Source organism: Megalobrama amblycephala, linkage group LG16 (genome assembly GCF_018812025.1).
Source record: "Megalobrama amblycephala isolate DHTTF-2021 linkage group LG16, ASM1881202v1, whole genome shotgun sequence".
Taxonomy (NCBI): Eukaryota; Metazoa; Chordata; class Actinopteri; order Cypriniformes; family Xenocyprididae; genus Megalobrama; species Megalobrama amblycephala.
Genome location: NC_063059.1, coordinates 13,490,590 through 13,504,692, shown reverse-complemented (window position 1 = coordinate 13,504,692; position 14,103 = coordinate 13,490,590). Strand labels below are relative to the sequence as shown.

The window sequence follows — 14,103 nt, the reverse complement described above, 5'->3', positions numbered from 1 at the left end:
ATAGCTTGGGAGAGTACTATAGTTGGCATTACGTATTTAATTCTGAGACTTTTAACCCTTAGGCGCCACTTCGGAATACAAAAGAGGATGTGTGTCTGCATTAATAATATCACATGAGCCTCCCACCCAAATATTATAAAAATTACAAACAATGATACAATAAACTGCTTGTAAGAATAGCTATTAAAAAAATCAAGTCTTAATTCTTGGCTATCAAACAGATAAAGTAGACCAAATAATGTATTACTTTTATATATAGATCTTAAACATAAAGGTTCCAATTGCAAACAACTTTTTAATAGATAAAAACACTCAAAAAGTTCTTTCTGTCATGAAAACCTTCTGTAGATGTCAGAAGTTTACAAGAATTTTTTTTTTTTATTGCAGTATTGCCGAAATAAATGGTTGTTTTGGCAGGCAGAATATCACATATCAAAATCATGTTAAACGGTTTATATATTTTCATGGCAAAAACACTCTGACTCGAATGGTGACAAGTCTGACATTACTTGCTGTTTGCTGAACCCGAGTTCAAACTCTCTCGCTCTCTCTGCAACACAGCAGAAGACATTTCCTGTGGATATCAGTGAGCCATTCTACTCACATACTGCTTCTTTTGTCTTGTCATTTCCCCAAACAAGTGTCCTGTGATTTTGGAAAAAAAACAATTTTGGAAATGTAATGCTTCCTTTGTACTCATCACAGGTATTTGTACAGCTTACTTGTAAAGGAGATGATAATGTAAGCAGAAGCATGTTTGGGCAATTCCGAGTAAAAAGTCATGTTTCAGTTTGACTGGGATATCAGTCAGCAAGATATTAAAAAAAAAAAGGCCAGGAATTAATTTTGAACCGGCTTTGAAGTTTAAACATTCACACAGTCATTTTGAGTGATTTTTTTTATGTAATAGTAATTTAAAACTGATTTCTAAATTTACAAGGAAAGCCTCTTCTTCCCAGCAGGCATCAGGATTTCCTAATTTTACACAATCTACAAAATTTATTAAAATACATACTATAAGTAGGTTTACTTGTACAATCAAATACATTAAGGCTCACTTATTTTCACTGTCAGGTAAAAAAAAAATATATATATGCTACCTCCTTGAGTCTTCTTGCCTATGGTTTAAAAATACCATTGCAACTAGCCTAACTAATATAAATTTCAAGCATTTTTAAAGACAAGTAAACACTCAATAATTAAAAAAGAACAAATTAACAAATTAGCAATCGCACAAATAAATACAACTGAACAAAGATATGATTTAAATAAACTGTTTTCAGATTTTCAGGTATTCAGGTACAGAAACTGTAATCAAATGTAAAACAACTGCACTTTATAAATAAAATATACATTACAAATATATTTTGTATATATCATACAAAAAACGTTATTCAGTCAAGAACAATGAGAGAATTTCCTCTTTGTCTTTTGTTGTTTGATTAAAGTTATTATAGAGACGGCAGCAGGATTATTAGGCTGCTGTCACTTTAAGAGCAGCAGAGATCCAATATACTGTTACACACACGTTTTCTTTGCCAACTGTTTACATTCAGTTAAGACATAACCGGCTGTGTTTATGAGCATATTTGGTCCCACTTTATATTAGGTGGCCTTAACTACTATGTACTTACATCAAAAAATAAGTATAAAGTACTTATTGGGTTCATATTGAATTGCAAAACACTTTTGCTGCTATTGAGGTGGGATATGGGTAAGGTTAGGGAAAGCTTTGGTGGTATGGGTAGGTTTAAGGGTAGGGGTAAGGTGTAAGGGATGGGTCAACAGTGTAATTATAAATGTAATTACAGAAATTAATTACAGATGTAATTACATGCAGGTGTTTTTAAAATATAAGTACAATGTAAAAACATGTATGTACACAATAAGTACGTTGTATCAAATGCTTTATTTAAATGTAAGTACATAGTAGTTAAGGCCACTTAATATAAAGTGGGACTGGATATTTTGACATATTTTTGTGTGTATTTGTCCGTTCAAGTGCAAAAAAGAGAACTCAGAGACGTGGAAGAGAACTCAGTTTAGTATCGTGCACTATTCAGTATGAGAGGTGGCTTTCTTTGCGCACATTTTGGATGTGTGTGCAGCGCAGAAAACAGCGTGCGAGTCTTCTTGCACTTGAATGGTTTAAAATAACATTAAAATCACTTTTTCTGTGCGCACATTTTGGATATGTATGCAGCGCAGAAAACAGTGTGCGGGTCTTCTTGCACTTGAATGGTTTAAAGTCATTAAAATGCATCGATAAGGAATCAAATGCTAATTTTAAGTTATCAAGTGTTTGATAAGGAATTTGACAAGGGATCAAAAGTTAATTGTTAAAATGTTAATTTTATAAAAAAGTATCCGATCTCTGACCTTAAGTATTTGATTCCAGAATTGGAATTTATTTTCGATTCCCAACTCTATGCATAATAACTTCATTTAACGTCTTCAAGTTATGTAATTTCAGAAATGCACATATATAAATCGCACGATTAGCTAACAATCTATTCATTTAAACAATGTATTAATTTAAGGCAGAAACAATTGAGCTCATTGAAGTAATGAATACATGTTAACAATACAAACAAAACATACTGCGGTTGAAGCTCCATGTTTTGCATCATGGCTTTGAAAAAGTCCACCAATCTGAGATGAAAATATCACAAGAGCTTTGGTGGCTGACAGTAAATGTCTCTACAGCGAAGTCTCCCTTACGAGAACGGCCCTCGAAAAATGCTCTCTCAGCTCCCTCCAATAGCTCTTCTCTTTGTCTATTAAAAGTAAAAGTCCCCGAATACTAAGTTGTAACTAAAAAAACTTTTTTCCTCTTTAAATGGCTCAGAAAATGTTCCGGGAAAACCTAAAAACACATTCAACAGCATAACATGCGAGTGTGAAAGAAATTCCACATTAAACAGAGGAATTTGAGCAAGATGGACCTAATCTGTCTTAATCCTCTGTGAACTCCAATTACAATTTTCTTGATCTACACTTGACCTACTACTCCCATGCGTGGCACCTCAGACCAAGAACCTTAACTTTGCTAATTGGGCCTTCTTGCCAACTCGATGAATGTAGGTCTTCAAGCAGCATTCCCAGCAGGCTTGTTTTCAGTCTAATTGAACTCACTAAAAACCTGAATCGGAAAACAGCTTTTCCACATCCACAGAACCGTCAATCATCATTGATGCATCAACAATCTGTTTAATGGTTAATAACTTAAAAATTGGTTCGACAGAACGGACTGAGGAATTATTGACAGCACCACAAATACAAATGATCCATTCATACAAAACTTTAAACTGGATGTCTAGGCAGGCTACACAAATAAACTCCATGCAGCGATGAACAGCACACCCAGGTAAATACTGAAAGCTATTCCCAGAAAGTCCTTGAAAATGACGGAGCCTGCTGGTTAGTGTTTGCTGTCGCTAAAGAGAAACTGGACTAGACACATGTGCAGCTAAAAGCACTTAGGCCTGAAACGTTTATAAAAAGAGAGATAACATACTAAGCTATTATTTGATATTAACAAAAATATTATATGTTTCTAAAAAAATAATATATTAATATTTATGTTAATACACAATTTTATAAATATTAAAAAATATATATATTTAATATGATCTATTATTAATAAATATATAACTTTTTACGTTTATGATATGAATGTGTGCGTATAACACATATATTATATATAGTCTTGAGAACACTGATGAAAAAAAAAATCAAAAGACAATATGTAACCAGGAACTGCTGAAAGTAAATTCAGCCTCTTGTTTTCACGTTTTCAAGTAAAAGACTGAAAATCCAGACCAGGCCTCTGGAATTCAAGCACAAAGCTGGCTTTTTGCCTCAATTCTCAGTTTCAGCTGATAAGGCACACAGAGCTTGTTTGAAGAGTCAATACAAGATCACAGATTAAAAAAAAAGACATTATTAAAAATTTGGAAAGATTGCTTAAGTCTATGTCCATTCACGGCACAAATACACTTTACTCTCTCTTTATGTCAGAACAAAATTGTGTAGACAAAGAAGACAGAACTCACTCACCATGCCTTTAGCCTCATAAAGGGAGTGAAGCATCCACCTTTTTTACAGTCTATTCCATTTTAGGTTTTGAAGTAACTGCTGTCTAGACCACGCAGAAACTTGGTGCTAAAGAAGTGAAACGACCTTCCCCCTTCCTGCGAACGATCTATTACCCCCCTCCCCGCCCGCCACCCCCTACCTCATCCACGAGTGGAATCGCTTTAAGTGCCTGTCAGGCAGAAAACCGGCTTCAGCATTGTGCAGCTGTAAGTTTCCCCATTCCGTTCTCCAATGAGATTGGCCCTTCCTTCACCACATGACTCAAAGGAAAAAAAAAAAAGGCTAGAAAGTGAAGAGCAGAAAAAGATGCAGCAGATGCGGGGAGAGCATAATCCTGTCTGTAGGGTCGTGTACCTGAGGAGCAGGTTTACATTTCTAGAGCTTTTTCAACATAGTTTATGGAGCACTAGAAGAGAGCGAATGGGAGGGGGAGGAAACGGCATAATCCCTTCCCTGCAGAAACTTCCTCCCTCTCGCTCTCTCATAGGAGCTGCTGGCCCTTGTCTGAACACTGGAATGCAAAGGCCATGCTTCAAGAGGCCCAGTCAGACAAGCCCAAGTCAGTCACTCCTCTGTGACCTCAAGTTTAACACTAGCACGTGTGCATGGATGCGCATTTCAACCAAATTAGAGCCCTGTTATCTCTTTTACACCATTTTAAAATTAACCAGGGTTGGGGAGGAAGGAACTAAAGGTAGAAGGATATATGTGGGAGGTGTGTAATCAAATGAAATGATAGATTATTTGTTACTTAAATGGCTTTATTTATTTCACTATTTTATTGTGGTATTGCTTATGGTGTATACACTACCATTCAAAAGTTTGGTATGTTTTTGAAATAAGTCTCTTATGCTCACCATTAGTTTGATCAAAAATACAGTAAAATTGTTAAATATTATTACAATTCAAAATAACTGTTTTCTATTTGAATATATTTTAAAATGCAATTTATTCCTGTGATGGCAAAGCTGAATTTTCAGCATCATTACTCCAGTCTTCAGTGTCACATGACCTTACAGAAATCATTCTAATATGCTGATCTGCTGCTCAAGAAACATTTCTTATTATTATCTGTATGTAAAATATTACATTTTTATTGCTGAAAACCTTTGTACTAATTATTATTATTTATTTTATTTTTTTGGTGGAAACTCTACTACATTTTTTCAGGATATTTTGATGAACTTTTCTGTACAAAAGAAGAGAATTTATTTGAAATAGAAATACTTTTTATCAATGTAAATACAGTTATTGTCAAAAAATCTTACTGACCCTAAACTTTTAAATGGTAATATACATCAACTGACATTTATTTAAAGACAAAAAAGCATTGCATTATGACAGTATAGGGTTTCATACACATGTTTCTTGACTAAATTAGAACTTTATTTCTCTCCATATCCAAATGATCACCCAGGACTACGGAAGAGGATTAGGGCCAAGCAATAATAAAAAAATAAAACATCTCGAGATTAAAGTTGTTAGATTTCGAGAAAAAAGTCATTAAATTTCGAGAAAAAAGTCATTAAATTATGAGAACAAATTCGTAATTTAACGACTTTTTTTCTCATAATTTAATGAGTTTATTCTCAACATTTTATCTCAACTTTTTTTCTCGAAATTTAACAACATTTTTCTCATAATTTAACAAATTTGTTCTCGTAATTTAAAGACTTTTTACTCGTAATTTAATGACTTTATTCTCAACATTTTATCTCGACTTTTTTCTCGAAATGTAACGAGTTTTTTTCGCGTAATTTAACGAGTTTATTCTCAACATTTTATCTCGACCTTTTTCTCGAAATTTAACGAGTTTTTTCTCGTAATTTAACGAGTTTATTCTCAACATTTTATCTAGACTTTTTTCTCGAAATGTAACGAGTTTTTTTTCTCCTAATTTAACAAGTTTTTTTCTCGTAATTTAATGACTTTATTCTCAAACTTTTATCTCGACTTTTTTCTCTCGGAATTTAATTACTTTATTCTCAACATTTTATCTCGACTTTTTTCTCGAAATGTAACGAGTTTTTTTCTCGTAATTTAACGAGTTTTTTTCTCATAATTTAATGAGTTTATTCTCAACATTTTATCTCGACTTTTTTTCTCGAAATTTAACAACATTTTTCTCATAATTTAACAAATTTGTTCTCGTAATTTAAAGACTTTTTACTCGTAATTTAATGACTTTATTCTCAACATTTTATCTCGACTTTTTTCTCGAAATGTAACGAGTTTTTTTCGCGTAATTTAACGAGTTTATTCTCAACATTTTATCTCGACCTTTTTCTCGAAATTTAACGAGTTTTTTCTCTTAATTTAACGAGTTTATTCTCAACATTTTATCTCGACTTTTTTCTCGAAATGTAACGAGTTTTTTTTCTCCTAATTTAACAAGTTTTTTTCTCGTAATTTAATGACTTTATTCTCAACATTTTATCTCGACTTTTTTCTCTCGGAATTTAATTACTTTATTCTCAACATTTTATCTCGACTTTTTTCTCGAAATGTAACGAGTTTTTTTCTCGTAATTTAACAAGTTTTTTTCTCATAATTTAATGAGTTTATTCTCAACATTTTATCTCGACTTTTTTTCTCGAAATTTAACAAAATTTTTCTCATAATTTAACGAATTTGTTCTCATAATTTAATGAGTTTATTCTCAACATTTTATCTCGACCTTTTTCTCGAAATTTAACGAGTTTTTTCTCGTTATTTAACGAGTTTATTCTCAACATTTTATCTCGACTTTTTTTCTTGAAATTTAATGAGTTTTTTCTCGTAATTTAATGAGTTTATTCTCAACATTTTATCTCGACTTTTTTCTCGAAATGTAACGAGTTTTTTTCTCGTAATTTAACGAGTTTTTTTCTCATAATTTAATGAGTTTATTCTCAACATTTTATCTTGACTTTTTTTCTCGAAATTTAACAACATTTTTCTCATAATTTAACGAATTTGTTCTCGTAATTTAACAAGTTTATTCTCAACATTTTATCTCAACCTTTTTCTCGAAATTTAACGAGTTGTTTCTCGTAATTTAATGAGTTTATTCTCAACATTTTATCTCAACCTTTTTCTCGAAATGTAACGATTTTTTTCTCGTAATTTAACAAGTTTATTCTCAACATTTTATTTCGACTTTTTTCACGGAATTTAACGAGTTTTTTCTCGAAATTTAACAACTTTAATCTCGAGATGGTTTTATTTTTTTATTATTGCTTGGCCCTAATCCTCTTCCGTACAGGACAGTATAGTAATTTAGAAAGACTAAATTAGTAATTTTATCAAGCTACGTTTGACAACGAGAAGCAGTTTTTGCACTGAACAAACTTACGCAATGTAACGGATTTGTAATACACATTTACTTTTGTAAACTTAAAAAAAAAAATTCTAGCATGTGTTTCCAGAATTTGACTTATATCACACGCATTTCACTTAACTGTATGTTTTGGATGTCAAACGAGACAAGGATCATTTTCCATGTCCAACTGTAGCAGTGAAAATAAGTTACCGTGCCTCGAGGTAGGTTGTGAACCCAGGCAGTCTTTTCCATCTGGTTTCACGCTCGCTCAGTGAACAGAACATCAGTGTTTCACCATAAACACAAACTTCATGCTCATATGATCAGGATACGTTTCCTTTGGCCTTTGCCTTTCTTACACTGTCTTAAGGCAATCACAAGACATGAATATCCCTCTGAGCCAGTCACTCACGAAAAGGAATACTATTTCTAGCAATGCCGCTTGAACTAACACTTTCACTTAGAGTCAAAGCTCAAGATATGCAGAAGTCGAGAGGCTTTTAGAGCACTATCAACTGCTCGTGTCTGTTCCAGACCACACACTCACTCGTGTGCTGCTTAGAACCTATTTTAGAATCAACCTTGTCTTCAGTGTGCCCTTTTCGAGAATTATTCTTGAGACTAATCAGACCCTGGGGATCTAGACCACAGTGCTGAGGGCCTAGAATAGGGTCTATTAGACGTCCATTTGGACTCAAGCCAACACAGCACACATGACAAGTGGAGTGTTTGCTCCACCCATGAGGCCCTTGTGCTTTTCATTATGACACAGAACCGCCTAACCGATCTGACACTTTTTATAATGTATTATTTTTAAATATTATAAATGAATGAGAAGTCAAAGAGTTTAATGGACTAAACTAAACAATAAATAAACACCTTACTAGCAGCTGGATTTGTTCAGCTGTGCACCAAATGACCCTCGGTTAAACTCCGCCCCCCTTTCAGACAAGCACTACAGAAAGTCCCATAGGAAAGAACAGGATCTTTCATCTTCTGTCTTTTTTTTCAAAGCAAATGCTAGATTATATAATAACATGATTTAAAACAGCAGAAATTGAATAAAAATCAAGGTAAACACTAGTAAACTGAATAGAGAAAAGCCTCATTTGAAAGCGATTACAGTAACGTCAATGTGAGTGAACAGAACTGTTCTTCTACATTATTACTCATTATTTTTGGGATAATTTCTGCACAAGTTCATTGAAAATTCTACCCAAACACATCAGAATTCCATAAAATTAGACTTAAAAGATTAAAAACTTGTTTCAGACAATTTGGGAGCAGATGTCAAAAATGCATTGTTGTGTCTTTGGATGTCAGAATCGGAAGACATAAAAAGATGGTCTTCATTTTTACAGAATTCTGTCGTCGAAGACACTCACATTTACAGTTGCAAGCCATTAAAGGTGCCCTAGAATTAAATATTGAATTTACCTTGGCATAGTTGAATAACAAGAGTTCAGTACATGGAAAAGACATACACTGAGTTTCAGACTCCATTGTTTCCTCTTCTTATATAAATCTTATTTGTTTCGAAAGACCTCCGAAGAACAGGCGAATCTCAACATATACCGACTGTTACGTAACAGTCGGGATCATTAATATGTACGCCCCCAATATTTGCATATGCCAGCCCATGATCAAGCCATTAGACAAGGGCAGAACGTCTGGATGTGCACAGCTGAATCATCAGACTAGGTAAGCAAGCAAGGACAATAGCGAAAAATGGCAGATGGAGCAATAATAACTGACATGATCCATGATAACATGATATTTTTAGTGATATTTGTAAATTGTCTTTCTAAATGTTTCGTTAGCATGTTGCTAATGTACGGTTAAATGTGGTTAAAGTTACCATTGTTTATTACTGTATTCACGGAGACAAGAGCCGTCACTATTTTCATTTTTAAACACTTGCAGTCTGTATAATGCATAAACACAACTTCATTCTTTATAAATCTCTCCAACAGTGTGTAATGTTAGCTTTAGCCATGGAGCAAAACCTCAAGCTCATTCAGAATCAAATGTAAACATCCAAATAAATACCATACTTGCGCGATTAGACATGCTCCATGACGAACACTTTGTAAAAATCCATTTTGAGGGTTATATTAGCTGTGTGAACTTTGTTTATGCTGTTCAAGGCAAGCGCGAGCTCCGGGGGCGGGGGAGCATGAGAATTAAAGGGGCCGCAACCTATATATCGGTGCATAGTTAATGATGCCCCAAAATAGGCAGTTAAAAAAATGAATTAAAACAAATCTATGGGGTATTTTGAGCTGAAACTTCACAGACACATTCAGGGGACACCTTAGACTTATATTACATCTTTTAAAAAGAAGTTCTAGGGCACCTTTAAAGGGACAGACTGGACTAATGAAACCTGCAATGATCAGCCTATTAAAGCATGAATTTGATATAAACAATACATATACATGATATGTACATATGTAGTTAATAGAAGGCTATAATATTTTATCTCACAATCCTTTTTTTCTAGCAATTGCGAGTTTATATCACAATTCTGAGAAAAAAAAGTCAGAAATGTGGGATATAAACTCACAATTCTGAGGAAAACAGAGTTTGTCTCTTACCATTCTTATTTTTCTTCTTGGGATTGTGAGATATAAACTAGGAATTGTACACCCTCAGATTTCAGATTTCGGCAAAATATTGTCCTATCCTAACAAACCATAGGCCCTACATCAATGGAAAGCTTATTTATTCCGCTTTAAGATATAGAATGATATATAGAATGACCCTTATGACTGGTTTTGTGGTCGAGGGTTACAGATGTTTTTTAGCAGACTGCAAAATTTGCAAACGAAGAATTGGTCAGTAATGTTTTTAAAAGGGTGGTTGATTATGATTTCACTTTTTTAGCTTTAGTTAGTGTGTAATGTTGCTGTTAGAGCACAAACAGTATCTGCAAAGTTACAACGCTCAAAGTTCAATGCAAAGGGAGATATTTTCTTATAATTCTTTGTTTAAGGACTACAACAAACGGCTGGTAGGGACTACAACAAGCTTCTTCCCGGGTAGGTGACATCACCAACCCTAAAATTTATATAAACCCTGCCCCTGAGAACACGCAACAAAGGGGGTGAGGCCATGTAATTGCAATACAGTACATAACACAAATGTCATAAAAGCAAGATGTCAACTTAAGTTATAACCGTAATTAAAGGTGCCCTAGAATTAAAAATTGAATTTATCTTGGCATAGTTAAATAACAAGAGTTCAGTACATGGAAATGACATACAGTGAGTCTCAAACTCCATTGTTTCCTCCTTCTTATATAAATCTCATTTGTTTAAAAGACCTCCGAAGAACAGGCGAATCTCAACATAACACCGACTGTTACGTAACAGTCGGGATCATTAATATGTACGCCCCCAATATTTGCATGTGCCAGCCCATGATCTAGGCATTACACAAGGGCAGCCAGTATTAACGTCTGGATCTGTGCACAGCTGAATCATCAGACTAGGTAAGCAAGCAAGGACAATAGCAAAAAATGGCAGATGGAGCAATAATAACTGACATGATCCATGATAACATGATATTTTTAGTGATATTTGTAAATTGTCTTTCTAAATGTTTCGTTAGCATGTTGCTAATGTACTGTTAAATGTGGTTAAAGTTACCATCGTTTATTAGCCATCGCTATTTTCATTTTTAAACACTTGCAGTCTGTATAATTCATAAACACAACTTCATTCTTTATAAATCTCTCCAACAGTGTGTAATGTTAGCTTTAGCCACGGAGCAATTTAAGCATTTAAAGGGGCCATTTAAATACATGAGCATTTAAAGGGGCCGCAGCATGAATCGGCGCATTTCTAATTATGCCCCAAAATAGGCAGTTAAAAAAATTAATTAAAAAAAATCTATGGGGTATTTTGAGCTGAAACTTCACAGACACATTCAGGGGACACCTTAGACTTATGTTACATCTTGTAAAAAAACATTCGATGGCACCTTTAAACTACCTGTTCTGTCTTCATGCAGCATATATTCTCTGGCTCTGTAGGAATCTTACAACAGAGCGATTTATAGATTATCATAACAGAATATGCTAATCAGTGACTTTAAGATATCCCACATCAGCTACATAAATTCATCAACTAACCATTCAGAAACGTCCTGTTGCATTCTACATGTTGTCACTTCTTCTTGAGTCTCTCCATCATTGTCTGACTCCAGTTTGAACTGGAAAAAGCTGAACAGTTTCTGACATTTTCAGTGAGTCAGTCTTCATGAGGTAATCGGCGCTGTGTGCTAACGCAAGCTCTTGAAACCCCGCCCTCTGCTAAGGAGCACCAGCTCATTTGCATTTAAAGGAACACACACAAAAACACAGTGTTTTTGCTCACCTTCAAAAAGTGACAAATTAACATGCTATAAAAATTATATGTGGGGTATTTTAAGCTAAAACTTAACATACACACTCTGAGGACACCAGAGACTTATTTTACATCTTGTAAAAATTGCATTATACCACCCCTTTAAGGTGGGGCTTAGCAATGTGTTGTATTATGTAACATTGTAATATGTTAACTATTTATTATTGTCTGCTTTCTTCAGTTCCGTAACAGAATCCACTGGGAATTGTGATTTTCTTAGCCTGTTTATCTTCAGTCTTGAGATGTTTATGTAAGGATGTGCTGAAATATAAATCTTGGAGTGCTCTACCCTCACAATGACAGTAACACTTGCATGTTACTCTAGAGGCACTACACTGTGATGAATTTGGTCCCCACCAGGTGCTCATGGAAAGTGAATATCATGAAATACAGGATTTTTACAGTAATAATAATATAAATACTACACTGACTCACAAGATCCATTGTGTCTGTCTGTACACCAATTTGCAATCAGCTGACCTTGGCTTTTTGTCCATTTTCTCGCTGGTTTTTCCATTGGAATCTGCTGTATGGCAGTCCGATAATATGCTGTCAGGTGCAGTACACATCACACTATTTTCAGCCAGCTTACTGCGAAAAAAAAAAATCACAAGAATAGGTAAAATGTCTGTCTGAACTTTCCCTTCCTTAGTATTTTAGTTACTAATCTCAGGAAACTTAAAAAAAAACTAAATCATCTGTAAATCATGGAAACTACAAATAATCAATATAAATTAAAAAAAAAAAAAAAAAAAGTGTCAGGCTGCAGTGAGCTCTGCAGTTGTCTTCTGGCTTTTGAAGGCATTACTGCCTATTGAGAATCTGCAATAAAACTGTTGTGTTCTTCAAATGGTCACATTATACTAGCATACAAAGACTATAAAACTAAACAAAGGTAGTTAGGGTACAACACATTTATGAGCATCGCAACAATGACATTTCATTTGCTGGCACACCTATCATATTGCAAAGGCAATTGGATGTTTTTGTGACAGTAAACAGCATGTCTGTGGAAGAGAATGAATTGTGGGTTAATTGAGAGGTGCAGTTTTGCGATAAAGCTCCACCACCTCGGGATGACCCCTGTGATAATGAGCAGTATGACAGAGGGCAAGTTTTCCTTGACACAAATCTACTGCCTTTAAAAATTAATAAAATAATACTTGGGTGCAGGTTGTCACCCATTTCTTTATCTTTACTGACTACATCAGTACTTTAGGATCTAGAGCCTGCGTAAATCGGATATTAAATTATCTTGTAATCACGAAACGTCTAGACAGTGGAACAATAAAAGGTTATTTGGTGATTTAAGGACTGTTATGGTTGTATTTGGAAGCAGTCGTGTTTAACCAAGACATTCTGTCTGCAAGGTCCTTGACCATCAAAAACTCACAATGGGAACAGGAAAACCCCTGTTTTTCCACTCTCCAGCTTGTCTTACAAATGTGGGATTTCCCTTATTAACCGACACTTGCATTGATATGAAATGGAATATGTAGCACTACAAATCCAGATATACTGTTGAGCCAGTGACCAAATTGCAAGCGATCAAATAGGAATAATGAAATCCTTCAAACCAAACACTATTGTTGTTTCTCCTCTGTTTCTCCTTCATCCGTTTTTTTGCTTGAGAAATCAAAGGCGAGGGTTTTAGCATTCCTCTGAATAAGCTTTTAGCTTAACAACACAGGGCAATTTAGATCTCTCGCCGGCCAAGACAAAAGCTTCCATGGATCTGTTAGCTGATATTCTAGTGCCTATTGTTGCCCTTGAACCTGATAAATTTGACAGGGCCCAAGAGAATGGACATTGTGATTCCACAAAGCTCTCCTTCAATAACCGCGGGGCTAATCTCCTCGCCTGATACCGTATTAATAACCTTTTAATTAAAACAGAAAGCGACATTGAACAAGGACTAAGCTGCCCCATGCTGGGAAGTATAACGAGAATCAATACGTATACTCACAGACTATACGAAAGGACGTTTGAGAGAAAAAAAAAAGAGGCCCCTGTGAAGTGAACAATGTCACAAAAGGCAGATAGTGAGGAACAAAAATATTTGCTTATCAAAGGATTCGAAGGACCAAAGCATCAAAGCATTTATGGTGTATTCGAATTTTACTTTTATTAATTTTTCCTTTTATGAATCTTATTAATCTTTTCTTTATGAATTCTAGCATATGTATTCATTTAATCATCATTAATCAGTATATTCCTTATGTTGCATGATTATTCTTTTACATGTTATTGATTTCTTTAATACCATATGTGACCCTGGACCACAAAACCAGTCAT

The 14,103-nt window shown here is 34.5% G+C and overlaps 1 long non-coding RNA gene across 4 annotated transcripts in view; it reads right to left on the bottom strand.

Annotated features, from left to right (window-relative positions):
• Positions 1-4,765, bottom strand: part of LOC125248197 — a 52,746-nt gene extending 47,981 nt beyond the window's left edge. The window contains exon 1 of one of the 4 annotated variants that reach the window (XR_007180270.1): positions 4,060-4,765. This is a non-coding gene — a long non-coding RNA (uncharacterized LOC125248197). The remainder of the gene's footprint in view (positions 1-4,059) is intronic. The other 3 variants (XR_007180271.1, XR_007180269.1, XR_007180268.1) reach the window with 3 other exon arrangements.
• Between the last annotated feature and the right edge of the window lie 9,338 nt (positions 4,766-14,103).